Source organism: Protopterus annectens, chromosome 3.part1 (assembly GCF_019279795.1).
Source record: "Protopterus annectens isolate FY-2018-M chromosome 3.part1, PAN1.0, whole genome shotgun sequence".
In the NCBI taxonomy this organism is placed as follows: Eukaryota; Metazoa; Chordata; order Ceratodontiformes; family Protopteridae; genus Protopterus; species Protopterus annectens.
This window is the reverse complement of record NC_056732.1, coordinates 721,056,040-721,083,639: the sequence shown is the minus strand read 5'-3', so window position 1 is coordinate 721,083,639 and position 27,600 is coordinate 721,056,040. Positions and strand designations below refer to the sequence as shown.

Genomic DNA, 27,600 nt, shown 5'->3' with positions numbered 1-27,600 from the left:
AAGACGTGTACATGGTATTGAGAAAAGATCCTAATTGTTTAATAAAATGTGCCTTCCAAGTCCTCAGAGCTGGCTGGTTCTTCAGACTCCAGTGACACACTTGTTCCTTCTGTTAAATTGTCCAAATGTGTTTTTTTTTGCCTTGCATAAACAATCTGAAAGCTATTATTTTGCTGCTTCTACTGTGGCAGACACTTCCTCCCATAAAATTGATGTGAAGGAGACTGTCTGTAGGTGAGGTTTAGATGCATCTTTTTTATTCTGTTTGTGTTTCTTCTTCTCCTACTTCTCAACCTCTTTGATTCCTCCAGGTTGGATACCCAACACACAATGTATTTGCTCTCTCCCCCTGGCATTAATTATGCGATTGACCAAAGCTGCTGTTAAGGTGCAAGCAAGAACATTTTGTGCTCCTTTTCCCATCCCCTCAGTTCAGGATGCCTGGAGCTTTTTCTTAATACTCAGGAAACTGCCTTTTTACCAGTATCAGAATCTCCAGTCCAACACGGCACCTGTAATGGGCCAAGCGGTGCCACTACACAGATTGTAGATGACTGTGCTTTCCCTGCCTGTGTCAGCACTGCTCTTACCTGCTGTGCCCTTCATTACTCTGTGCCATTAATTCTTCACCTTCCAATGTTAATACTGATGGCGTCCCACCATTTAGTAAACAAATGAGCCCCGGGCAACTCAGCAAAAGGTGGAAAATGCTTGTTCAAGCCTCCAAATACGTTGGTCATTAGTTAAGAAGCAAACACACTGGTTGAAACAAATGCCAATGCCTTTTAAGCCTCCAAAAATAATCGTGATTTATTAAAAGCAGACAATTGAATAAAACAAGTATGAACACAATCCCAGCATTTAGTACCACTTTGCATAATGCATTGTGCTCCTGTGTTGGTGCTGACAACTTCTGTATTGTCAAGGCACATCCTTTCACCATTTCATTTTAATACACCCAGTGTGTCAGCATTGCAGCCAGTGCTGGGTACTCATGCTTTAGACAGCCTCTGTACTTAGATATTAGCATCATCAGCAAAGACCCTTATTTTGTAGTTCCGGGTCTATATTAGAAGATCGGTTGAAAACATCAAACATATGGTCGACACCATATGGTCGATGTCTTCAAACGTCTATCTTGTAAAAAGACAAAAAAAAAAGTACCCTAATGGGTTTAAGCAAGAGGGCAAGCCCCCCCTGCTCCCCCCACACCCCCCACTACTTAAGTATACCAACTCCGAGACTGCACTACATTGCAGTAAATGGAAATCTCCCCTTACTGAGATTTCCGTTTACACGCTCGAGATTCTGAGCGTTCGATATTCTCATGCCGACAATGTCAGATTTGACATTGTCTGCTTTCGAGAATATAATATAGACCCGTCGTCCCAGCATGAAGTCTGACTCAAGTATGCTAAGCAGGATATGTCCTAGCACTAAGCCCTGTGACACCTCTTTGTCACTTTGATTTCTCTGCAAACTTCATCAAACCAGTTCCTTATCTACTTAACCATTTTGAGACCTACACCCATACTGTTTCTTTTACTCAACTCCCTGTGAGGCAAGGTATAAGTGGATTTACTGAAGTCCAGATAATTTGCAGATGTATTTTTCATCTCTGTCTCTAATCCTTTAGCATACTATTCATCAGGTTCTACTGGTCTGTTTTTTTAAGGTTTTTAGGACCCTCTCAAAGATGAAAGACTTGCTGAGTGAGATTGCAGTGAAGATAGCTTAAGAAAATTGCTTAGTGTACTGCAGACAGAAGATATTCATCTCTCTCCCCTGGGAGTATGTAAGGTTATGTACTTGATGTGTTCTTATGTTTGCACCATAGGAATAGCTAAATTCATGGGGAGCTCCTTTCAGTTTTCTCTGTTGCCAAGTCTGTGGGTACAGCTGCAAAAGCATACTGCAATCTGTTGGTAAAAGGAAATTCGGTGCGTGCTAGACTGTTGGAAATGCCATTTAGTTACTGGTTTGATAAATCCACTAAACCTGGATCTAAACCTATTTTTCACCATTAACAGAACAGTTTGGAGGGACAGATGTATCGTGAAGAGCTTATTGCTGCTGTGGAACAGACTCCCCAGCCACATAAAATAAAGTTCATCCCTTTCCATATTCAAATGCAACTTAGATCTATGGATGGGAAAAAAGTCCACTCCTGTGCTACTAATAGACAGTAGGTGGTCCAAGATGCTTCATCCCGTGCATGGCTGTCCTCCAGTTATCTATGGTATGATCCCATTTGTTCTTATTATGGGTAACATAGTTATTGACCATGCAATGGGTAAGGCCAGTCTATACCAAATGGGATAGGTTATTTCAAGCACAAAAAGGGGAAACTGCAAGGCTTAAAATGGCCCACAAGGGCTGTTAGCCTGGTACTTACCCAAGAACCTATAAATGTAGTTTGAGTGATGAAGAAAGCCTGCTTAAGCCATAGCATGCGTGTCAAGTAGAAACGCAGTTAGTGACCAGACTGTCAAAAAGCACTGACGATGAGCTGATGTTAGAAGACCAAATCTCAGCTGTTATCAAATCCTATTTGTTTTCATTTTAGAACTGTTGTCATCATTAATGGTTCCATATTCAAAACATTGACATTAAGCACCTTACAGTACCTGCAGACCTTCCCAATACTGTGCTTGCCCTGCTGTCTTCTTGCTTGAAGTACTGAAACACTTTTTACCTGGATCTTCCAAATTCATAACCTGAACTCCAGCAGCTTGTGATGAACTCTGCAGCCCTAGTGACTGTAGTATCCAGATACCAACATATTACATTGTTTCTCTGTGGGTTCCTTGTTGGTTTTAAAGACTGAAATGCTTTTCATGACATTTATAATTCAAAGGCAGATTTTAAATTAGTATTTTGGGCCAAGAGGTGACCTATACTTAGCCTTCCTAATAACATTAAGGAAGATGAATGCAAGGAAATGAAGAACCAGAAAAAAATATGTTATGCATCCAGCTTGTTTCCTTTTCCATGCTACTTACCTATCAACTTTTTTTGTGCAATGTCTGTAACATCATCATGTATGTCAAAATAAATAGCAAATATCCTAATGTAATACTGGACGTTTCGGACTGTCTTAATCAAGATTTTTGTTAGTAAGATCATATGCAACTGGTGGTGCTGCAGTAGCGTTGTCACCTCACAGATAGAAGTTGTCCTGTTCGATTCTCAGCTAGAACGAGGGCCTACGTGAGCCTAGCCAACAAGGTTCCCTGACTTACGCTACCCGGGAAAGTTATTTTCCTGTGCCACTGTCTAGCAGAGACACAGAAATGTATTTCCTATTTCCCATCCACTCATCAAGATTTTTCTTGAAGGGTGCTAATGAAGAACTTTGCTTGACATATATGGGTAGCCTGTTCCAGAGTATGGGAAGTCTCTGGGACAGTTATAGTGTTGATGTTTGCAAGTACCTGTTTTCTTGAATAACTTGGAGCCTTTGGCCTGGTTAGCAAGTTACTTGCTTGTATTTCACAGCATAAAATTGTAAATAGAATGTCTCAAACTCCGTTTACAAAACGGAGCTCTGTTAGCAGATTAGTCTTAACACTTCCTGTGGCTTCTCCTTTGGTTTATGTCATGGATAAAAAATGTCTAGTCTGCAACCTCTGGTAACAAGTATTATGTGAATTTATTATTAACATTTCATTTTTTTTTTTTAGAAACTGGAATAGTTGTGATTTATCTTATGCCTTTGACAATGAGTACAGATAAAAAAGGAATCTAAATATTGTTTTTAAGTAAATTCTGAATCTTTAAGAATATTTTTAGTTTGTAACTGTTTTTTTTTTAACCTGTTGCAGTTATAACAAGCATTTAATTTCATGGTATATGCTGCTTACAGTTGTCTTTTTGGCAGAGTTTCTAAAAGCAAAGCTCTGTGGCATCATCTGCAGCATCCGCCGCGCACGCACACACACACACACGCGCCTTATAGGAATTGGGTGTTTATGTAGTACTCTGCTTCTTTGACTGTATCTGCCTATATCTGACTATTTGAAAATATGTTTAAGGTGGCTGATGATCCTCATGGCTTTTTGTGTTGCTCCATCAGCACAACCAATGAGGAATGCATATTGCCTGGCATTTTGAGCAGAACCTTAATGGTTGGTTCCATGTGCAGAGTTTTGTCCAAAACACGTCTGGAACATGTTAATCTTGGCATGCAGTGTTACAGGTGGTGACGTTGCATTTGTTTACTGTTCCCTTGGCATTTTTTTAGCTCACCTGTATGGGTTCCTGCTTGATTTGTAAAGCATCCTTTCATTAGGGTCTATATTAAATCAGCAAACGCTTAAAGTGAACACTGATTTATTGACCCCATGTAAGTGAATGCTTGCAATCCCAAACACTCGGAACAGTGATTTTTTTTTTCCCAGGGAAAAAAATGGCTGTTCCACAAAAAAATAAATAAATAGAAATAAAAACTTCAAAACATTACTACAGTGACAAAAATGGAAAAGTAACAGAGGCGGTCAAGCAATTCCTTTCCCTGGGAAAGAAATCGCTTGTATGCCGTTTCGCTATTTTGCTGTTTCGTGCTTTCAAGTTCGATCAAGACGCATTTGAAGGGTTGCATCTTTGATTATATAATAGGAACCCTTTCTTTATGCATCACAAGTTACATAACATTATCTTTCTCTGTGCTGGCAGCTTGGGGATTGTACAGGATATTTCTTTCTATTAGCCGAAAGTGGAGGATCGCTGTCCTCAAGGATTTAATGCTAAACCAGTTGTAGTTGGGTGGAGTAGGTACTCTCTAGTGAAAACAGAACAGTTTTAACTACAAGAGTAATTTAAGTGATGCTTTCCATTCAGTAAAACACACCCACTGCTTACACATTTCCTTTTTCAGTTTTCAACTTCAGTTACCTAAATCTTTTTGACTAACAGCATAGACCATTTATAGATAAAGATAAGTAATACGTGGAATTGTCTGTCAGATCTACCTGTTGAGACAAGAACAATAAGGTAGTCTTTCTTGGAGCATAAGATGCCTAAATGCCTCAGTTCATATTTGCTTTTACCTTTTGTGTAGCAAAGCTGTCAAAATTAATGATGAAAATTATGTGTGATTTGTTCGAGCATAGCATTTCGCTTTCACTAACCTTAAACATCACTAGATGACCTAAAGCATCAAGGAAAGCAATGGAATCTCTGGCATTGTCAGAGGAGTCTCCCCTCAAGTCTTTTGCTCACTTGGCCCAGTAGTCAGTTTTGTTTTTTCAGCAGCAGGTCTGTAGTCCCTGTAAATGTACATTGTCCATTAGGTATTACAAGCGACTGCCTTAATTTGATGTGCACTGCATGAGATGCAGTTTTTGTAACTACAAAATAGATAAATGCCTTGACTTCTGATGGCAGCTTGATTTATACAAAATACTTTTGTGCTACATGCAGAATTCTGGATGGTACCTCAGATATCATTCCATGGGTGTAGGAGTAGTGACAGGGTGGCTGAGTTACAAAACAAACGCAGAACACGCTTTGTGTTTTACAGAGCACATTTTTTAACATCATTAAATACAGTTAAGTTGCTAATTACAGATATGGGGCTAAACTAGGATGTCTAGAAAGATATCCTGTGCTGTTTAGAGCTGAGCCGGAATAATCTTTAAATAAGGAGAATGCTGCATAAAGTCTATTACATCTCCGTTTCTCAATAGGCACTGTGTCATTTGCTTCTTGTACTAACATTTGATCTGCTGTACGAAAACAAGCGACATAAGCATATCTTCTGGGTTTCTTGGGGAACTGTGCTGACTCTGGCATTTACATCCTCTGTAGGCTTATTTTGGCCAAGTTTCGCATGCTGGTATGATTATTTCTGCCTGGCTTCACAGTTTTAAATTGTCATGAGTTGTTTAGTTTCCTGCTGAACTCCTGAGAACATCTACAGCAGATGGGTGTAAAGTTTATAATAACATAAAAAAAAAATCTAATTTAAATAATGGACTAACCAATTTCATCCTGGGCCATTTAATATAGTAACCACAAAACAAGACCTCCTGCACGAAAGGCAATTGCACGGCTCCACAAAGTAAAGTACATCCAAAAAGACAATGAGCCAGCAGACTGTGACCTGAAAAAATTTAATTAATGCAGCATAAAAAACAAGTAACCAGACCGGTTTCGGCTGGTAAGAAACACAGCCTTCATCAGTGTGAACATAAAAACAAGTACTACTGTTTATATACCTGCATCATAATTAATCAAAACCTTCATTGGTTCATTTAAAATTGCTCTTTAAGTCCAGGTGGAAATAATCCACCTAGCTTTACAATCCATTTTTTCTCTTTAGAATCTAGAAGGGAATGCCAACCTGTTTTATTTATTTCCCTTTACCACATCAATAATCATAAATGTAAATTTAGCTGATTTGTGTATCCTACAATGTTTATATAGTGCATTGTTGGATTTTGCATTCTTAATGTTACTTACATGCTCAGAGCTTCTCAGCCTGAGTGGATGAGATGTTTGGCCAGTATAGAAAGATCCACAAGTGCATGTGGCTAGATATACAAGCCAATCACTGCTGCAATTGGCAAACAATTTTATGTCATACACAATGCCAAAGTTTTTACTCGTGAACTGTTTGGACTTAGATATTTTATCACAGTGTATACAGTGGCCACATGGAAAACATCCAATCAAAGGTTCACCTGTAATAGTAGTTTGTGTCACTTGAGACTAACTTATGCGAATGTTTGTAATGATTGAAAGAGGATGCCAAATTTTTACCTTTGCGAATTGAAAACGGACACCCGTCTGGTAACATATTCAATAGATCTTGGTCACACTGTAATATGTTCCAATGTCTGTAATAAGTGCATCTGAATTCCTCGCATATGTGGTGACAAATCTAATGGGTTGTGGGTTCCGTTCTTCACGTGATTTATAAGTCAACAGATCCTCCCTTTTCAATGTATTCGCCCAGTTGCTGGCCCGCAGAACATGTCCCATATAATATCCCCTGGACTTGAATCTGCTAGGCTAGTCCTGTCTGTGTTCTTGAAAAGTGGATTCCTGAGAACAAATACGCCTCATTCGTATATATTGTGATTTGGGGATATTCCTTGCTATGTGAGGGGGATGATAGCTGGATGCATGGAGGACAGTGCTGAATTGTGGATACTTCCTATAGACCTGCGTACTTAAAGTATGATCATGTAATCTATTGATCAGGACATCAAGAAAAGTGATGGTATCTACTTGATGGTTAACTGTGAAATGCAGGCCCCATTTATTGTCATTCAGATAGGATATAAATTCCAGCAAGTAATCCACATCTGTCCTCCATAACATCCAGCAGTCATCCAAATAGTGTCTCCAAATGTCAGTTTCATCCAGGAAAATATTATGGCTACTATCATAAATGATTTATTCCTCAATGAATGCTATGAATAGGTCAGCATAAATGGGCGCAAAACATGCCCCCATAGCTGTACCCTTGGTTTGCCAATAGCAAGTATCCTGGTAAAAGAAGACATTATTAGTTAAGACATGTTCTGCAAGACCTACAAGAAAGTTGTTGAAATCAGGCTGATATAAGTCAGCCACCTGCAACCAATAACCAATGGCTTCCAGCCCAACTTGATGAGGGATGTTAGTATATAAAGCATTAACATAAAGTGTGCACATAAGCCATCCTGGTTCCAACTGGGTTTCAGAAATGATTTTGAGGAATTCTGTGGTGTCTTGTAGACGAGAACGTACCCAACGGTGGTGTCTTGTAGACGAGAACGTACCCAACGTAGCAAAGGCTTCAGATACTTAGTAAGAAAAACTGACAAAGGTTCGGTAATATATCCTTTTCCTGAAACAATTGATCTTCCGGGTGGATGAACAGGATCTTTGTGTATTTTGGGTAGAATATAGATGTATTGATTAGCAGAGTCATGAATCATGAGTTGCTGCATAACCCTATCAGTGATAATACCTTCGTCCCTAGCAGTTAACAAAAAATCATCTATTTGCTTCTTGAATCTAAAGGTGGGGTTAATGGACATTTCTGAATAATAGCGTCTATCAAGAAGCTGTCTTTTGGCCTCATTATCGTATTCTGACCATTTCATTACTACTACTGTCCCACCCTTATTAGCAGATATGATGACAATATCCTTGTTATTCTGTAACTCTAAGTGCATCCTTTTCAGCCATAGACAAATTATTGGGTTTAAATGGAATATCAGAGCTTCGATAGTGCAGATCTTTGAGAACACTGCTCTGAAACTGGTGCACTATAGGATACCTAGGGGGAAGATATCTTGATTTATGATATATAAACGTATCATTGTCGATGTTACCATCCGTATCACCAAATTGCAACTTAAGATTGAGTATTCTACAAAACGACATTACATCCTGTGCCAAAAAATCTTCAGAGACCACAAAGCCAGGAATAAAATTCAGTCCTTTATTCAAAATGGACATGTGAGTTGTTGACAAACTGAAATTGGATAAGTTCAAAACATTTACATTTTCATTTACTTCTGTATTGCTAGTCTCAAGTGACCTTGTATATTGTTGATTTTTCCTATGTTTCCTTCCCTCTCATTTGTATCTTGGCCAAAAGGGACAAATCCCTGTGTCCTTTTGGGGGTCGATGAATCTGATGCCAGGTGCATATCACTATCTGTACAAGAAGATAGATCATCAGTAGATGATCCATTATCAACTGGACGTTTTTTAAGATTAGATCTGGGCCTTTTTCTTTTTGGAATTCTGGATTGGCTTTGTATAAATCTAACTTGCTTGTTGATATTACTAAATGGGTTGCTACCCTGATTGTCTTAACTGATCTTGTTGGAATTTTTTGATGTTTCTAGATTTGAGTTGCTCCTCAAGGTTGCTTAAATCAGTGGCCACCTTATTCAAATTTCTGGTAAAGAAGGATTCTCCTTCAAATTTCTGCACCTCACTGCACAGTTTTGTAACCTCACTGATCTCACGATCAACCACTCTATCATGGTACTTGGCCAAAGCCTCAACAAAAGACATGGTAGCTTGCTGCTGGATGGCTTCCCACTGACTACTGAGCTCCTCCTCCGCCTCACTTACATGAGGCTGTATTCTAATCCTAAGCCCTCTAGGTGTAATACCTTTGGCCATATAGGCCTTGAAGAGCTTGGAGTGCCATACATGTGACCTTAATGACCTCATATGCTTGTGTAATTGATCAAAAGCCAATCCACAGCTAGCCTCTGGACCCAAGGATGCACTACTGTTGCCATTATTGGTTGTTGTACCAAAACCAAATACCCCAAGATCCTCTCTGTCAGCTGACAAACCAGATGTCAAACTGATTAAATCCATACTGTAAACTTGCAATGAATACAATGCAATGTCTATAAACCTATAACAATAACAGATCAAGATCAAACAGTATTCCACTTATTCAAAATATTATTGGTCACAGAACCATATACACAAGTGGATATTGGCAATGATAGCACTTACCACAAACCAAGTAATGCTACGCCAATATCAACTAACTGTGTTCAGTCCATTCACACACTGAACAGGAGCAATAATAGCCAAAACCTGGCAAAAATTAAGATAAAGCTACGCTCCACTATCCATATACTGGTGACTGAAAACCTTGAACCATTATTGGAGATGTTGAAAAATCATTACCCATCAAGTTCAAAATAATGATAATGGTTTGAAAGCTGACAAACCAAAATCAACAATTCTAAACAGAAGCAATAGCAGTCACCACTATACCAAGGTCCCAAACACAATATATGAACCCAAATAGAGCGAACCCTCCAGCAGCAATATCAAGTAAAACCTTCTGAAAAAAATAAAATAATAAATGTACCATGAATCCGGACAACTTATTGTCAGTTCCAAAACTGTACAGTGTGTGCAGAAACTGTATAAATGACTAAGCTATGAGTTTGCAATAAGTAATCTATTGAAACTGAATAAGAATGAAACAATCCAAAATCCTTATATGCCAAACCTATATAATAAATGATCACAGTATTAATAAGCACCAAGACCAGCTGTAAAAAATAGAAATAGCAACCACATAAAATGAAAACAGTTCTAAAGCCTTATCACCTGACTCAGAAAGACTTGAATATAAAAAATTTTAGATCCTAAAAATACTAGGTAAAGCTGAATAAATACTATTGTAAGCCTATACAATGCCAAGCCTATTTGTAAAAAAGGCAATGCCCAAAAAGTTCTATGTAATCAACCCTAAAAGACCCAGTCAGATGGAAACATTGAATATTGTTGTAAACCATATGAAAAACACATAATTAGCCATCCATATTGAAAATGAAGTATTATAAGATGATGTATAATTGAACAATATGAATGAATCAGTACGAAACCCCAAAGGCTTGACAATAACCCACGAGAAACTGTCCATTAAGTTTTAATATTATGAACTCCCCACCATTGGTATTTACATTGTTACACATGCACATTTGCCATAAGCATTATTTGCACTATCCCCAAAACAAGTTGTTAGCAATCAAAGATGTAATCCTGATGATACAATATCATCGAAATCAGTTATTTCGTCAAAACTATAAATACCTGGTTAGAGCTTGTAAATAACTTGTTTCAACATTGCCCAAAAAGTGTAACAACATATTAATAGACAGATCCCATCAATGGTCCAATAAGCATACACAGTAAAGACATAAATAGCCAGCCATGCTGATGATAAAAAATGCCAACACAAAACATATAGTTATGTCCATTCAGTCAGAAAAATTCAACGACTTGGCGATGGGTTCAAAAGAGCTGCCCAATAATCCAAATGATGTTACTGTACCACCGCTAGTCCCTATGTTGTTCAATGTTTTCCTTCATCAAAATTGTGGTAATTCTGATACCCCAAAGTTGTAATGAAGCATACATACACTCCCGTTTGGTGAAATGGGTCCCAATATGGAACTTGAAAATTATAAGTCCCAAAAAAAGTATATAAACAATATGCTCCAACCAAAGGAAAAGCCAGACAAAACAGTACCTGCTCAGTATTGCAAGAATAGAATACCAACACTTGAGCTATGAATCTTGAATAGTTAAAGTCCCAAACATAGAAAAATATTTCAGTCAAAAACAAAAAGCCAGGCTAAACAGTACCTGTTCAGTGTTGGAAGAGTTGAATATCAATGCTTGAAAGGGAGGTTAGTCGCATATACGTTAACCAATACGCCAAGCCACATCGAATGTACAGCACCCAAAAAAACACAAATCCAACATCCATCTGCAGTATAATCAAAACGTGGAAGGGATAAATATCCAAATATATCCAAAACCGATCAGAGAGCACTTTAACTGAACCTAGAAAAGGTAAAAAACATATTAAGTGGCTGCAGATGCGATCATGCAGCCAGCATCAGGTCCACAGGCCCCCAGCAGGATACAGAAACAAGTGTAACCGCAAAACAAGTCCTCCTGCACGAAAGGCAATTGCACGGCTCCACAAAGTAAAGTACATCCAAAAAGACAATGAGCCAGCAAACTGTAACCTGAAAAGTTTTTAATTAATGCAGCATAAAAAAACAAGTAACTAGACTGGCTTCGGCTGGTAAACACAGCTTTCATCAGTGTGAACATAAAAACAAGTACTACTGTTTATATACCTGCATCATAATTAATCAAAACCTTCACTGCTTCATTTAAAGTTGCTCATTAAGTCCAGGTGGAAATAATCCACCTAGCTTTAAATTCCATTTTTTTCTCTTTAGAATCTAGAATGGAATGCCAACCTGTTTTACCTGTTTAGATGTCACTGGTGTTTTCAGGATTAATTTAAGTCTTCTAAAGTATTCCTTACTAAGTTTTATTTGCATTTGTTCGTGTTTTGTTGTTCATCCTTGATCATTTCCCAAATATTTATACACTCCCTCTTGCTCAAGTTCTTTTATATCACATTCTTGTCCCAAACTGATGTTTTCGTGGTGCTGCAGTTTTCCTGTTTAAAGGTTGCTTTTGCACATTTATCAAGACCAAATGGCATTCTTACATCATCTGAAAAAGTTTTGATAACTTGCAGTTGTACTTTCAGTTCCTCATTTGATGAGCTGTACAGTTTTAAATCCTCAACAAAGAAAAGATGAGAAGTCATTAGACTTTTTTGTTTTCTAGGAGCCAAATTATAGCCATGGCCTAAGCCAAGTATACAGCTTAATGGGTTAAGGGCAAGGCGGAATAACAGCGGTGACGGAGAGTCACCCTGGAATATCCTCCTTTGAATTTTTATCATTGGGGATAATAATTTGTCCTTTATCATGGCTATCCCTTTTTTGAATTTCTCCAAATCATGTGGGTTTCTAATACCATGATGGGAATGGACCCCATTCCTAAGTCAAAGTATGATTAAAGTTCATGAAATTATTATTTTTTTTTACTCTTTGATGTCAGCCAGAAGTGCTCTTCACAGCACCCGCAATGTGCACAGTAATAACTCCTGCAATTTGTACTGAGTTACATGTATTGGTAGCATATCTAAATGTGATTGTAGAATCTTTTTTACAAGACCCGTTGGTCCTTACTACTATTGGAACTATCTGGGTGTCTTTCCACATTGCTCTCGTTTCTGCTTGCAAATCCTGATATTTTATGACTTTGCGTCTCACTGTACGCAAGACATTGTAGTCATTGGGTGTGGCGATTTCAATGATCAATGCTACTTTTGTCTTCTTTTCTTGGACCTCTGTATCGATTTTTCTAGCATCTGTCTTTTGAACCGTCCCTTTTTAATTTCTCCAAATATTTTGGGTTTCTAATACCCCATTCCTAAGTCAAAGTATGATTAAATTGCAATTGCAAATCGATGAATATAAAATTTTTGGTGCTTGAGCAAGTGAGAAGTAACCCAAGAGGTGGAGATTGGGAAGCGTCCCTTGAATACAGGGAACTGCTTTGGCAGTTAAAACTTAACGCCTCCAAACCCCCGGGTCTTAATGATACCATCAGCCTGAATAGTATACTTAAGTTGAGAAGGGCAAAATTGTGAATGGTTGGCATGGCTTATTAAATCCACATAATAGGTCAGGACCATCGTAGATATTTTAGTTTTTTATTTTAGTCAGTTGTTTTGTAGGACAGTTACAGGAATTTGCATAACACATTTCCTCACGTTAGTTTTGTAGTGTCTGCACTTAGTAAAATGTCTGCATAAGTATGTTTAAGTACATAATATTTTAGGACAGTACAGAACGACGATACAACTTTTTAAATTAGTTTCAAATTTGTGTAGGTTTGTTTTACTTTAAAGATGTTAAAAGTTGGTGTAATTAAGACACAAAATTTTTACGTTAAGAACATGTTTTTATTGGTTAATTAATTAATATCAATTAGTTTGCACAGAAAGTTGTATATAAAGCAACCTAGAAATCTTAGTAGCCATCTTGATAAAGCCCGGGAGGACCTGGGTGAAAGCGCTTGATTTTATGTTCTTTTTACAGTCGAGTTTGTGGTTTTTATTGCTGGATTAAAAGGAATTTTTTCACATAATACCTTGATCTTTGGCCGTGACTTTTCCTTGTTTACCTGGTCGGGTTATTGCATTTGGATTTATTTTGTGGCAAAGTATGATTAAACTTTATGAAATTAGTATCGTTTCAGTCTCTGATGTCAGATAAAAGTGCCCTTTGCAGCACTCCAATGTGCCCAGTAATGACTCCTCCTGTAATTCATATGGAATTACATGTATTGGTAGCATGTCTAAATAATGATTGTAGACTCTTTTATAAGACCCGTTGCTCCTGTTACTATTGGAACTATCTGGGTATCTTTCTTCCACATTGCCCTCATTTCTGCTTGCAAATCTTGATATTTTATGACTTTGTCTTTCTGTGTGCAGGAGTCCCTGGGTGGGGCGATATCAATGCTACTTTTGTCTTTTCTTGGACCACTACATCCGGTTTTCTAGCAACTCTTTTGAACTGTTGGTAATGGATGATCCCATGTGATGCAGACTTTATCGTTTTCTATGATGCTTTATGGCTCATGTTTCCAGTGTTTTTCAGTCACTTCAGTATCATAATGTTTGCACAATCCCCAGTGCAGCAGTCTCGCCACATTATTATGCCTTTCAGTATACAGCCCTCCTGCCCATTAGTATGTCGCAACCAGCAACAAAGTGTGCAACTGTTCCAATTCTGTTTTGCAAAACATAATTTGTCTGTTTCTCTCTCATATTCAATGCACTTTTTAAACCAACGTGTACGTTGCCCACTATGTTGTGCCGTCAATATTAACCTTTCATCACTTGGTTTGAATTCGCCTCTTCTTAACCATTCCTGTGTTCGTTCCTGATCAACATGAGGTTCTTCCAGAAGTTTTCTATACTTACAACTATATTTATACATTTTTCCACATTTCTTGCCTTCTCGCCTGATCCTTCACCTTATGTTCTTGCTTTTGTTTTTTGGCACATTCAGTTGCTGCCTGGTTTTTATCTACTTCTGGTTTGATTTCCATTTCTGCCTGACTGATATGCTTCTGCTAGAGTAAGTAGAGAAGTCATCTTAGATGTATTCTCCTCATGTTTCAAAACTTTCACTATGTTTGGGTATTGTGAGGTCAGCAGATGTGTGGAGTCCCACAATTGCAGAACTATACATGTAATCAAGTTCAGGGTGGCCCATCCTTCCTTCAGAACGGGGATATATAATTTTGGTATGCCCTGATTTTTATAAATCATTTGAGCATGAAGCATCCTTCTTGCTTTCCTAGCAATCTATCCAACACTTTTTGGGGCCAGTCAGTTGCTTCAAAACTATAAGTTAGGACAGGAAGAGCAAATTGGTTTATAGCTTGGAATTTGTTCCTAGACGTCCGTGCTTTTTTCAGGATTAATTTAAGTCTTGAAATATTCCTTACCAAATTTTATTCACATTTGTTTGTGTTTTATTGTTGATTCTTCATCAATTCCCAAATCTTTATATTCTGTCATCTGTCTTTTGAACTGTTACCTCTGTGACTGTAGAAATGAACTCAATAGGAACCTTTTTTGCAGCATGTGTTTACAGTCATGTATTTAGTTCTGTAGTTTTGCATCTTGACATAGTCTTCTGTACAGTTTACCTCTAAATAGCAACAGTAATAAGGGGTCTATGACATTTCGTCGAATGTCAGTGCAGCGAATGCCCATTTGTTGAACACTTATCAATCGAAGCCACACTTCATCAAACAGCGACCTTAAAGCAGGAGAAACAAGCAAAAATAAAATTAAATAAATAAATAAAATTTAAAACCTGCCAAGGTGAGGGACAATGCCCCCACCCACCTTTAACTAAATATACCAACTCCGAGATTGCATTAAGTGGGGAAAATGGCAAATTCCAGACTGTGGCCAACTGCTGGTTTACCCTAGTTAAAATTTGTTGTTCGATGAAGGGCGGCTTTGATGAATAGGTGTTCGAATGGGTATTTGCTGATAAGGGGCATTCCTAAGTCAAACTCTCCCAGTAAACAAAATACAAACATAGCTAATGTACATTGCGCTTAATACTGAATGAAGTCATCACGTGCTTGTGTGTTTCAGGGAAAGCAACACTTGTGTGAATTAGCTAGTTGCAGAACTGGCAGCATATTTTAGGTTTTCACTCATCCTATGTTTGTCTCTGTTTGTGCTTTTTGTTTGGCTGCCAGCTCCTTAGTACTGGTTTCATGCAAAGAGAACAGAAATATTGGCAGATTGCAATGTCTGTATTTGGAAGTCTTGTGCGTTTTTTTTTTTTTTTCCTTTGGTGGATTTTTATACATTTTCCAGGTAAATATCAAATTTCTGTTGGAAACTGTAGAATTAAATTCCTTTGCTATTTTATTTATCTTATTTATCATTTGTTTACCAGGAAAGTCCGACTTGGAACAAAGCCAATTTTTCAGCGAAGGCCAGGGGTGAAACTTCAGATGCATGTCTTTTGTAACATGGGAGGAAACCGGAGTACCTGGAGAAAACCCACATGGGCATGCAGACTCCACACAGAAGGCACTCCAGCCGAGAATCGAACCAGAGAACCTCTTGCTGTGAGGCGACAATGCTACCGCTGCACCACTGCGCCGTTGCATCAGTCATCGGAGATCAGTGATCTCTGCAAACTTCTACAGTTTTTTGTGATATATTTTATGTCCATCTTTTAAACAAGTTAAAGGCTAAGGGAGGTAACTGAACATAACTTCCAGTATGTCAAAAATGGATAAATTATGGAAAAATGGATAAATTAATAGGTTTGTCTGAGATTACTGCGCTAATAGCTCAAGAGCCCTTACAAGCATAACCAGTTTTACCCATATTTTATCCAGTTTTTTATCCCTAGAGGAAAGGCAAGGGACAGCAAGCAGGGTTTCTACAGACTGCCTCTGTCCATAAGGGACAAGGGCCACCACCCCAGGAGTGAATTTCAGATATCCCGTTTACTGGTCCAGATTGTGCATGAAGATAGGGAAGGGCTCTGTTTCACATAAATAAGAAGACTATTCTAGAGGAGGGGCAATCTCTGGGATGCATATCTGTCTCTCCAGCATGATCTATTCATGTCAGAGAACTGATTTAGATCCTTCAAGCAAGTAACCTTTCTGCAGTTAGTTTTGCAAATATGTAACAGTTTCATAATGGCTGGTTCAGAGACTGCCTTGTAGGTCAGGCATAGATCACTCCTCAGTAACTGGTACGAAACTGAATACAGTGATAGGGCTTTTAATCAGTCTGCATATGACATGTTGGTTATACCTTGAATTTATTTGGTGAGAAACCTTTTGAGGACATTCCAACTGTTGCAGTTTCCTCGAGAGGTACATGCCAAAGGGTGCATTGTATTATTGATCTGATGAAGGCCGAATACAGTGATGCTATAGCAGCTATAGATCTGGATGCCATGCCCTTACTTATAAGCTGAGTCATATAGGATTTCCTCACCACCATGGACAGACACATGGTGGTCGAAGTTCAGATTAGTATCCGAGTACCTACCTTCCAGATGCTTTTCTGGGCTTTTATGGCCCTAATGTAACAGATGAGTCAGTGTACCACAGCTTTTGTGGTCTTGGAAGAAAGCGGTAAGCAATGCATTCATTTAATTAATAAGGGCTTAACTCTGAAATCTGTTTCTCCAGTGTGGGATAAAAATCTGTTGTGATTCTGAAAATGAGCTCAGCATTTTTGCAGTCTTTGAGTAAACATGTCAAAAAACTAAAATGTGCTTCACCAGATGTTGAATGTGTTGAGAGCAAGGCTAAACTGTTTGTTTGCGATACTCCCTGAAGAAGAAGATAGGCAGGATCCTACATGTAAGCTATTGCAACTAAAGACTGAATATTTTCAGCAGGGTTCTAATATAATATCAAAGGACAAGCTATGTCATGAAGTAAGCAACTTTACACAAACCAGATAATATGGCACTATGTCCTCATTTTGAACAAGCCTTTTAAAGCCTGGATGTGGAGTCCCAGCAGTTTCCTGAATTAATCAATGGTTTAAATGTTTCAAGCATTTTAATGTCTGTCGCGTGAAGTTTTGCTGGCTCAAACCTCTTGACTTGAATTGTAGTAATTTATTTTTTTTAGAGCATAGGGTAGTGTACTTATAACAGGCTGTAATGCTGTAGAATACTGTGTGCCATATGGTCACACTTTCATTTCTTAACAGTTACAGTAAAAGTTTCAAAGGGAGAAGGTTTACAATATAGCCATCTTCATAACCATAAATGTTACATGATTGCAATGTCTGCAGTGAACAAACTGTTTATTTTTAGTTACTGAACTTGCTGAAATGCAGCTTGCAGGTCAGTATTCATTGTTAGTAACTATTTCATTTTTTAGTCTTATTTTACAATTTATGCCTTTTTGATTGGGATAGTCCCACAAGACCTAGTGGCTTCTCTTGGGGAAATGTGACAAGACGTAGGGGAACTTCCCATACTTGTTAGGACAGTGCTTATTCCATTCCAATTGCAGTGGAGGCTGAGAGAACAGCACTCAAGGAGGTCCAAGATGATGGATAGCACAGCGGCAACTGTCAGTGCAGTGTTTGAAGCTCTACAAGAGTGAGAGGACCTGTTTCAGCAGAATTTGATTTTCATCAGAAGCAAACGTTCAAAACAACGATGGATGTGTTATTACAATGTAAGTAGTATCAAAAATGTAAGTAGAAGAACAGGCATCCCTAACTGGTGTAGTGAGATGTTGACATGATAATATTGGAAGATGTAAGATTTTTGACACGACAGATTACAAACCAGCTTTGGGAAGGAGATGCAATATGCAACCTAGGAGTGGAACTATGTTCAGGCATAGTTGTACTTTGTAGAAAGTCGCTGAAAATATTGAACATAATAATGGCATTGATGAGAAGATTATACCATCTTAGATCTTTAATAGTTAATTAATAAGGTATGTAGAATTTCAACATTGTATGCCTGTGTTATAATTTATTTCATAACATTTTGGATTATGCAGTAAGAATATAGTAACGGGGGGGGGGTTAATTGTGATTTGAGAGGAAAAGAAGAGAAGAAATAATACCATTTGAAGTTATTTTGCAGTTTAAAGATTTAGAATAATAATTTGTGGACATACAGTCAAGGTATATATAAGATGAAAGTAGATTATTTTATTGTATCACAAGGTTTAAATTTAGCTAAGGATGAGACAGTTGTAATAGGGTTTTCAGTTCACTTGGCCATAATATGGATGGAAAGACAAGAAAATAAGGAGTATATCAGATTCGGAAAAGGAATAAAAAGAATAAATGAGAAATTATGCGATGAAAATGGAAAAAAAATAAGTATACATTTATGGAAAGATCACATTTCCACTACAGTGCGTTATAACTGGTCTGAGTGGTGGCTAGCTTTGAAAGGAATATTTTTTTAGGATGGTAGTCAGATCTAAGTGAAAAAATAAATACATTATACACATTGTTTTATAAAATATTTGGAAAAGAGCGCTACAGAATATTATGTGATAGAACAGAAAAATTATGAAAAAAGAAAGAAAAATTTAAATAATTATTATTTAAGCATAGATATTATTTACAAGGTAAAAAAGAAGCGGTATAAGCTTGAGTATTATAGTTAGAGAAGGAGCATAATGAGAGACATGAAAGATGATAGAGGAGAGGTAAGATCTTCCCAGGAACAAATTAGGAATATCATAAGTTATGTAAAGAAAATATTTCTTCACGATAGAAAGTACAAAAAAAATGGCATGTTAAAAAATTGACCAAAAGAGAAAATAAGGAATTAGAAAATGAAAATCCCTTATGTGAATTAGGTAAAGTACTAAGACAAGTTCAACTGCATTCAGTCTCAGGATCAGATGGAATTAGGATGCCAATTTTATAAGAATTTTACAGATTGGAAGAAAAATAAGTTTTAAAATGTATAAATGAGTGGGTAAATTGAAGTGTTCTGTATCAAAGATTTATGCAGTGGTATACTTAAGTTTGTATGGGATAGGAAAGATAAAATTGAAGACCTATAGTATTGAACAATACAGATCATAAGAATTTTATGAAAATAATTCAGAAGAGAATGGAAAGTATAATGAAAAGTATTATGAAGATAGCATATATAGTTTGAAAGGAAAAGGATGGCCAGAATTATTATTCAATTGTAGATGATATTATAAACAGAAGTGATGAGACCAAGATCGTGATAGGAGATTTAAGTAAAGCTTTTTATGTAGTAGAACGTGAACTTTTGTGGACAATTATGGAAGAGTATAATGTTAGTAAGAAAATGAAGAATGCATGTTTTGCATATAATAAAAATAAAGTGAATTTTAATGAATGGGTGGTTAAGCAAAGCAATAGCTACAAAGAATGGCATATGCCATGGACCTCCTGTCAGCAGTATATTATTTGCATTAGTTATGAATGTATTAATCAGAGATGTAAATTTGCATGAGGTGCTACTTATGAAAGGATACAAATTCCAGTCTTGTTTACTTATGCAGATATACTTATTATGAGAAACAAAATCTGGATGAAAGAAGGTAAATGCTACATACATAAATGTTTATATACAATAGGCATGACATTTAAGAGAAAAGTAAAGGACTGGAGAATATAGAAATCACAGCAGTAATCTCTTTCTTGATGAAAGAAATTTGTGTTTAAGAATAACATTTGGGAATAAAAATGTAAGTGAGGAACAGTGGAATAGAATGCCAGATGAAATAAAGGAGCTTTGTTGTTTTTGTAAAGCATCCAAGCTGTTTAATAAAAATGTCTGTTGATTAATTCAGTTATACTGGGAAAGGTTGCATGTTTAGCTAGCGTCTGTATGCTACCAATAATCTATGAAAAAGAAATACTACAAGTATTTTTCTTTTATATGAGGTTCAAGATTGAATCCAGTGAAGAGAGGAGTCTTATACATAGGCAAGGAAGATGGAGATCTGGCATTAATAAATCCAACTGTTTATGCTGCTGCTTTAAATTTGTATAAAATTTTGCTTTGGAAAAATAGTAAAAATGAAAAGTTAGTAAATTTACTGAAGTACAAATATAAGTAGCATTGGGTGTATTTAAAAAAAATTCAAAGGAGGAAAAGTATGTTTAAATGAAGTAATGAGGTGTTATAAAATATTTTATAGAAAATAAAAATTGATGAAATAGAAAAAGAGAGGAAAGTGTGGTATAAAATTGTCATGATACAATATTATGTTAATCATTGGACTGAGCTAGCAAATGAAAAAGTTAAAGCAGTAAAAGTGCAAAAAGCATCATGTAATAAGCAGAATGTGAACATTTTTTATGGATATTGGTGATTAATAAATTACTAGTAAATGGAAATATGCCATGTAAAAAAAATCAGTGAAAGAGTTTGTATGTATTGTAAAGAAGAAACTACAGAACATGGTTTCTTACAATGTATAATGGTTACAAAATTTGGAGAAAATTGTGTAAAGAAAATTCCTTTAAAAATATACAAGAGATGAATGAAAGAAATATGGATATGATTATGTATGGATATTATAGCCATTTATTTATTTAGCATTTGTTTACCAGGAAAAGCCAGACTGGGACAGAGCCCATTTTCAGTGGAGGCCCAGGGAGAAATGCTCCATATGTACGTCTTTCGAATGTGGGAGGAAACCGCAGCACCTGAAGGAAACCCACACAAACACAGGGAGGACATGCAGATTCCACACAGAAGGTACCCCAGCTAAGAATCAAACCGGAGAACCTCTTGTTTTGAGGCGACAACACTAACCACTGCACTACTGCGCTGCCATAAAAATACAGACTATGTTTATAAAATATTTAAAAGATTATTTTATGTCACATTTGGAAAGAAAGGCTAAATGAAATCATCTTTAATGGTGAATGTAGGCTAGTAGTAATTAAAAAAAAAAAATTAGATGGTTGTGGAAGAATAAGTGGGGGTTAATTTAGATACTGAAAACAAACATTTAACATAATGAAAAGTAATTTATCTATGATTGTATGATGAGAATAGAAAGGAATGGAAATTTGTACATTGCAAATATTTGTGAATAAGTAAATATGTCCGATGTCCTTCTATTCAGTGTTGCAGTATTCTTTACATATTGGTTGTATTCCGTTCAGACAACCCAACGTCTGGCCTGTATACAAAAGCTTGGAGCCACTGCCTGTACATGGGACGTTGCATGTAGGCACAGACAACATCAGCCATAAAAGGGACATCTGCACGTACCATCTTCAGAATTTTTTCACTGCCATTCGGAAAGTTTGACTTACATTTGGTCTGTCGTTGAATCCCGTTGGTTCATCTTGCACCTACAGATAAGTATCCCATAGGAGATTTAATATATTGCTACTGCCTTTTGTTTTGTTAATGTCATCCAGGAAGGGCAAATGTAGGTATGGAAGGCAAATTCCCCATAAAGATAGTCCCAAGCTGTGTTTATTTTGCTTAGGGCCTACTCTTGACCACCGGTCTTGCTCTATTTGTCAGCCTTCATTCCCAAAATATTGTGCAGTCATCTGTTCACTTTGAATTTATATTTAAACGTCTGGCTAAGTTCACTATGTAGGGTTCTGCAAGTACTTCTGAGCCATCTATAAAGAGGAAGGTCAACAAGGCTAGGCCCGAATCTTCTTTAGCTGTGCCTGCTCCCTCCGACATACCCCTTGAGGTTGATGAAAACCTGGTAGTATGATTGGAGGTAGGGTCCGCTGCCTCGACTGGTACCAGGATGGAAGCCATCAGTAGTGCAGATCCTAGCACATCCGAGGTTATGCAGATGTCCGGTTCGGTTGACTTGGGGGACCCATGGCTAGTGATTGCAGAAGACTCAGGAACTGCTTCAGTTTCCTTGTCCAAAGAACTATCGGAGGTTAGGCCCATGTCCACCGTCTCTCCTCAACAAGAAAAGCCTGTGAAAAAGAAGCAAAAAACTAGGCATGTTTCTGCTCCTTCTACCCTAAAGTCAGACTGGGAAGATTTTTCGCAGAGCCTTAAGGCCCCAATGGCTTTGAGGCCTGTGGCTTCGACTTCACCATAGCAGGCCCGGCCTTTGCCTCTTGTCTAGTGCGGCCGTCCAAGGTCCAAGGCCTTATTTCAGGACAGCCTGCAGAATATTAAATTCATGACACAGATTCTGAGGAGTCTTCATGTGATGAAAGCTGTTTAGCATACTCCACTCAAATTCCCTCTCCTCTGGAATATGCTTCCCAGAGGAGGAGTCTAATGGAGGGGATTCTCCCATGGAAGAGCTGCCCTTTGGGGACCCTGTTAATAAAATGAGGGAGTTTATGTGGGATTCTTCTCAAATCTCAGAAGAACAGAATAGATGTTATGAGAATCTACAGGTGGAGGTCCCTGCACCTTCAACAGTCCCTCCAATACTGCCAGCCTTTTTATATGTTTCAAGGCTGCATTTAAGACTCCTGCCCCAAAGAGACCTGATTGCTTCTATAAGGTCCCTGGGGATTACAAATTTCTTTTTTAAATGCTCCTCAGCTCCTGCTGTGGTTTCCATTGCCTCAGATAAGTCCTCACAGTGATCTCCTCCTACCAAGTTGTTCCCTTCTGATAAGGGAAGTCAAATTTTGGAAAGGTTGGGCAAGAAGGTATATAACTCTTCCACCTTGGCTATCAGGGCTATTAATTACCAGACACACATGTCCAGGTATGATCAGGCCACCCATACTCTTTTCCCATTGCCAGATTCAAAGAGTGTCTCTGGCCCTTTCTTTTTCATCATCCTTCTCTCATGTAACTAGACACTCTGTCATGGGTAGTTATGGCACAGTGGAGGCCTCTGCCAGATCAGCAGCTTCTATTCTAAGAAGATATTCCTGGCTTCATCTCCAGGAACTTCCTGATGACATCAAGGCAAAATTACTTGATGCTTCTCTTGACAATTCCATGACACAGTGGAGGCCTCTGCCAGATCAGCAGCTTCTGTTCTAAGAAGATATTCCTGGCTTCATCTCCAGGAACTTCCTGATGACATCAAGGCAAAATTACTTGATGCTCCTCTTGACAGTTCCTCATTGCTTGAAAAAGCAGCTGCAGAGTTGTTTAGATCACTACAGGAAAAAGGGAAGGAACTCCAGGATATGAAACACCTACTGATTTTACAAGTTCCAAAATTTCATAGATATTTCTCTGCCAAGACTTCCTTTGTTAGGAAACCTGCTTGTTCGTCCATTTCTTATCCTTCTGGAACTAAACCCTGCAAGCCTTCCAGGAGGCACCCACAGGCCAAGGATGTTACTCCTACAGCTGCTGTTGTGGCCCCTCCTTAGCAGCCCTTTCAGCCCAGACAAAGACCTCTGACACCTTGCACCCCCTTCCAAGTTGTACCCCTCTGTCCCTTTGCCTCTTCCTTTCCAGCTTGGATGTAGCTTGCTTAGGACTCCTGTGTTGTTTCAGTTATCCAAAATAGATATTTTGACTTGGAAGACACTCCCTCCTTTTCAGGGAATACCTCAACCTCCCTGCAGTTAACTGCATCTGTTTCCTATGATTCTTGATCAACTTTCCAAACAAGGTACCATTCAGTCTGTCCCTCAAGACCAGCAGGAAAGGGGTTTTTATTCCAGGATGTTTCTAGTTCCAATGAAATATTGGCCCTTGGAGGCCTGTCTTAGATCTCTCCCTGTTAAACACCTTCCTGATGGTGCCTTCCTTCAGAATACTATCTATACCTGCTCTTCTGTCTCTGGCCCCCCCTGAAGCCTTCTTAGCTTTTCTGGATCTCAAGGATGCATATCTGCATATCCCTATACACCCCCTCTTCAGAAGATATTTGTGCATTTCTGTGGGTTGTTTGCACTTTCGATTTACTGCCTTGCCCTTAGTTTTTTCTACTTCTCCAAGGGTATTCAGAAAGTGCCTAGTCCCAGCCTTTGCATATTTAAGGCTGAAAAGATTTCAGGTTTACCCATATTTAGACTATCTGCTTTTTCTGGCCAGCAGCCCAGACTTCTTATCTCAACATTTGAAGCTAGCCATCCCTTTTCTGCCGCACTGGGTTTCACAATAAATCTCAAGAAGTCATCTTTCACACCAGGTCAGAGTGCAGGTTTCACACACATTTGATGATGTTTTTTCTCCCTGTGGAAAAAGCAACCTATCTCAGGTCATTAATTGAGGCTGTTCTACATCTTCCTTCCAACATGGCCAGGGAGTTTGAGACTGCTGGGGTTCATGGCTTCTACTATTCCCATGCTGCCCTTTGCAAAGTTACACATGAGAAAGTTCCACTGGTTTCTCAAGACAGTTTGGTCCCAGAATGCTCATCCCTTAAATGTCATGATTCAACGTCTTTCTTGCCTGAAAGCAGAGTTAGGTTGGTGGATGCAGCAACTTAATCAAATTCCTGGCCTACCTCTTCAGGTTCCTCATTCAGCTCAGCGACTGTTCACGGATGCTTCAGATTTGGGATAGGGAGTGACCTTTGCTTCCAGGAAAGTTCAGGGCCTTTGGTCCCTTCTCAAAGGAAGGAACATATCAACATCAGGGAAATGATGGCTTTACTTTTAGCCTTACAGACCTTTCACTCTGTTCTTGCCAGGACCCCTAAAGATCCTCAACAGACAATTCCACAGTCCTTTGGTACATAAACAAGCAGGGGGCACAAAATCTCATCTCCTCTGTCATTTGGCCATCAAAGCTTGGGAAATGGCTTTCTTATACAAGGTAACTGCATGATGTGTACCTCCCTTCAGCTTAGACCTCGGTGGCAGACACACTAACTCATTCACTCTGGAGCAGCTCAGAAAATGCTGCCTGCTTACTTCTACCATAGGAACGACAGTGCAGCCTGAGCTCATTTTCAGAAAATCCATTTGTAATACCATACAGAAAACAAATGTTCATAACTCTAAGTATAAGAGGTAGACTAAAAATGTAAATGTGAAAGTTGTTCAGCAGAAACTGACCTTTCCAACAGTGTAACTGTTGATAGTGCACATCTAAGTCATTATTAAATATTTGCCAAGGAATGCTGATATTGTGCATATTTTTTACCTTTTTGGAAAAACAAAGCACAGTATCTTGGTCAATGTACCATGTAGACCCATACAATTTGTATTTAATTTGTTTATATGAATATCAGCTTCAAAATGATACCATAACCATTACTGTGTGATGCACCTTTATGGAGATATTCACAGAAATATGATTAATATAATATTTTTCATAATTCATAAATAAACAAAGCATAGTATCTCATTACCTGTAACAGACAGAGGCTACATATCTGTATACAAGTTGTGTGGCTCAATGTCGGCTTCAAAATGATGCTTCATTTGTGTCATCACCATGCTCCCTTGCAAAGATATGCGCATAATAATGAAAAGTATTGGAAATGTATAATTTTCATAATCCTACAAGACTAAACTGGGATATTTGTACATGTGTACAGCACAAAGACACAGTTATTGTACCATGTTGTAAGGAGTAATACAGTCTTCAAACTGAGGTATTACTTGGCACACTGACATGTTCCCTTGCAAATTATTTACCAAAATATGAAAACAAATCATAATTTCCATAACCTAGATCCTAAATTTTGATTCTGTACATATGTACAACATACAGACAAAGTTCTTTTACCATGTTGGAACTATTAATACTGTCTTCAAAATGAGGTATTACTTAGCACATTGACATGCTCCCTTGCAAAGTTATTTACCAAAATGTTAAACAAATTCATAATTTACATAACATAAGCCCTAAACAAACTGTGATATGTGTACATGTGCACAACGCAAGGCCACATTTCTTTTACCACATTGTAAGGACTAATACCCTCTTAAAAATGAGGTATTACTTAGCACATTGACATCTTTTCTTAGCCAAGTCATTCACTATAATATGAAACAGTATCATAATTTTCATAACCTTAGTCCTAAAAAGTACTTTTCCCAAGTACTAATACTGTTTTCAAAATACAGTCTTAGTCAGCATGTTGATATGTTCCCTAGCAAAATGATTTACCAAAAATGAAAATTATATTTTTCATGGCCCAAGTCATAAACAATTTGTGATATCTGTACATGTGTACAGTGCACAGATACACTTCTTTAACCATTTTGCAAGTACTGATACTGTCTTCAAAAAGTGGGACTTATACAGCATGTTAACATGTTCCCTACCCCAGTTATTAGCTAAAATATGAAAAAATATAATAATTTTCATAACCTGAGCTATAAATAAACTGTGATATCTATACATATGTACAGCATACAGACAAAGTTTTTACTATCTTGCAAGTACTAATCTTCTTTCGGCTTTTCCCAGTTAAGGGTCGCCACAGCGGATCACCTGTCAGCTCATGTTTGCCAGTGGAGTTTTATGGTGTCGACTTGCCAGCCCGACACCCAACCTTCCACAGAAGGCAAACACACGCAAGCACTCACTCCTAGGGCCAATTTAGAGTGTCCAATCCATCTGTCTTCAAAATGGGATCTTAGTCAACATATTGAAACGATTCCTACCACAGCTATTTACCAAATTATAAAAAGATATAATACATTTCATGACCTGAGTCATAAACAAACTGTGATAGCTGATGACATCTTTCCCTACCATACCTACCAACCAGGAAAACCATAACTGACTATTAGAGTGGTTGTGGATACAAATCATAGTAAACAAAACCATTCTTGCTCTAGCCAAAATATTGCATGATTGGATACTGACAAGGGGATACAGAAAGGACACATGTAAAGAAAAAAAAGCAGGCTCAGGACACCCATCTGCTAATGAAACGTGGACAGGTATGGGGCTTCAGTGGCACTCAAGGGCACCTGAACTGTCCCATACAAGTGCCGACTACCCATTCAGACTGCTGATACCAGCACTGTCTCATGATTTACTTCAATGTCAGCAGTTTTCCTTACCTCTGCGTTTTCCATTTCTATCTGTACTTCCAGCAATGGATGTAAGGAATCAAAGGGGGAACTAACCTAATGACCCTTGCCCTGACCTGAATACATTTACTTTATTTGAAGGGAGGGAGAGTGATAGAGTAATTCACAAAAAATATGAAGCATACAACCACAGTAGATACCTTTATCTGTATCTTACAATACAAATAATGGGGAAAAATAAAAGAAAGAAATTAGGGGAGACTTCTGCATGACTCCTCAATGAC

The 27,600-nt window shown here is 38.0% G+C and overlaps 1 protein-coding gene across 5 annotated transcripts in view; it reads left to right on the top strand.

Annotated features, from left to right (window-relative positions):
* CARMIL1 (capping protein regulator and myosin 1 linker 1) overlaps positions 1-27,600 on the top strand; it is a 4,434,936-nt gene that overhangs the window by 1,132,219 nt on the left and 3,275,117 nt on the right. The window lies entirely within an intron of this gene.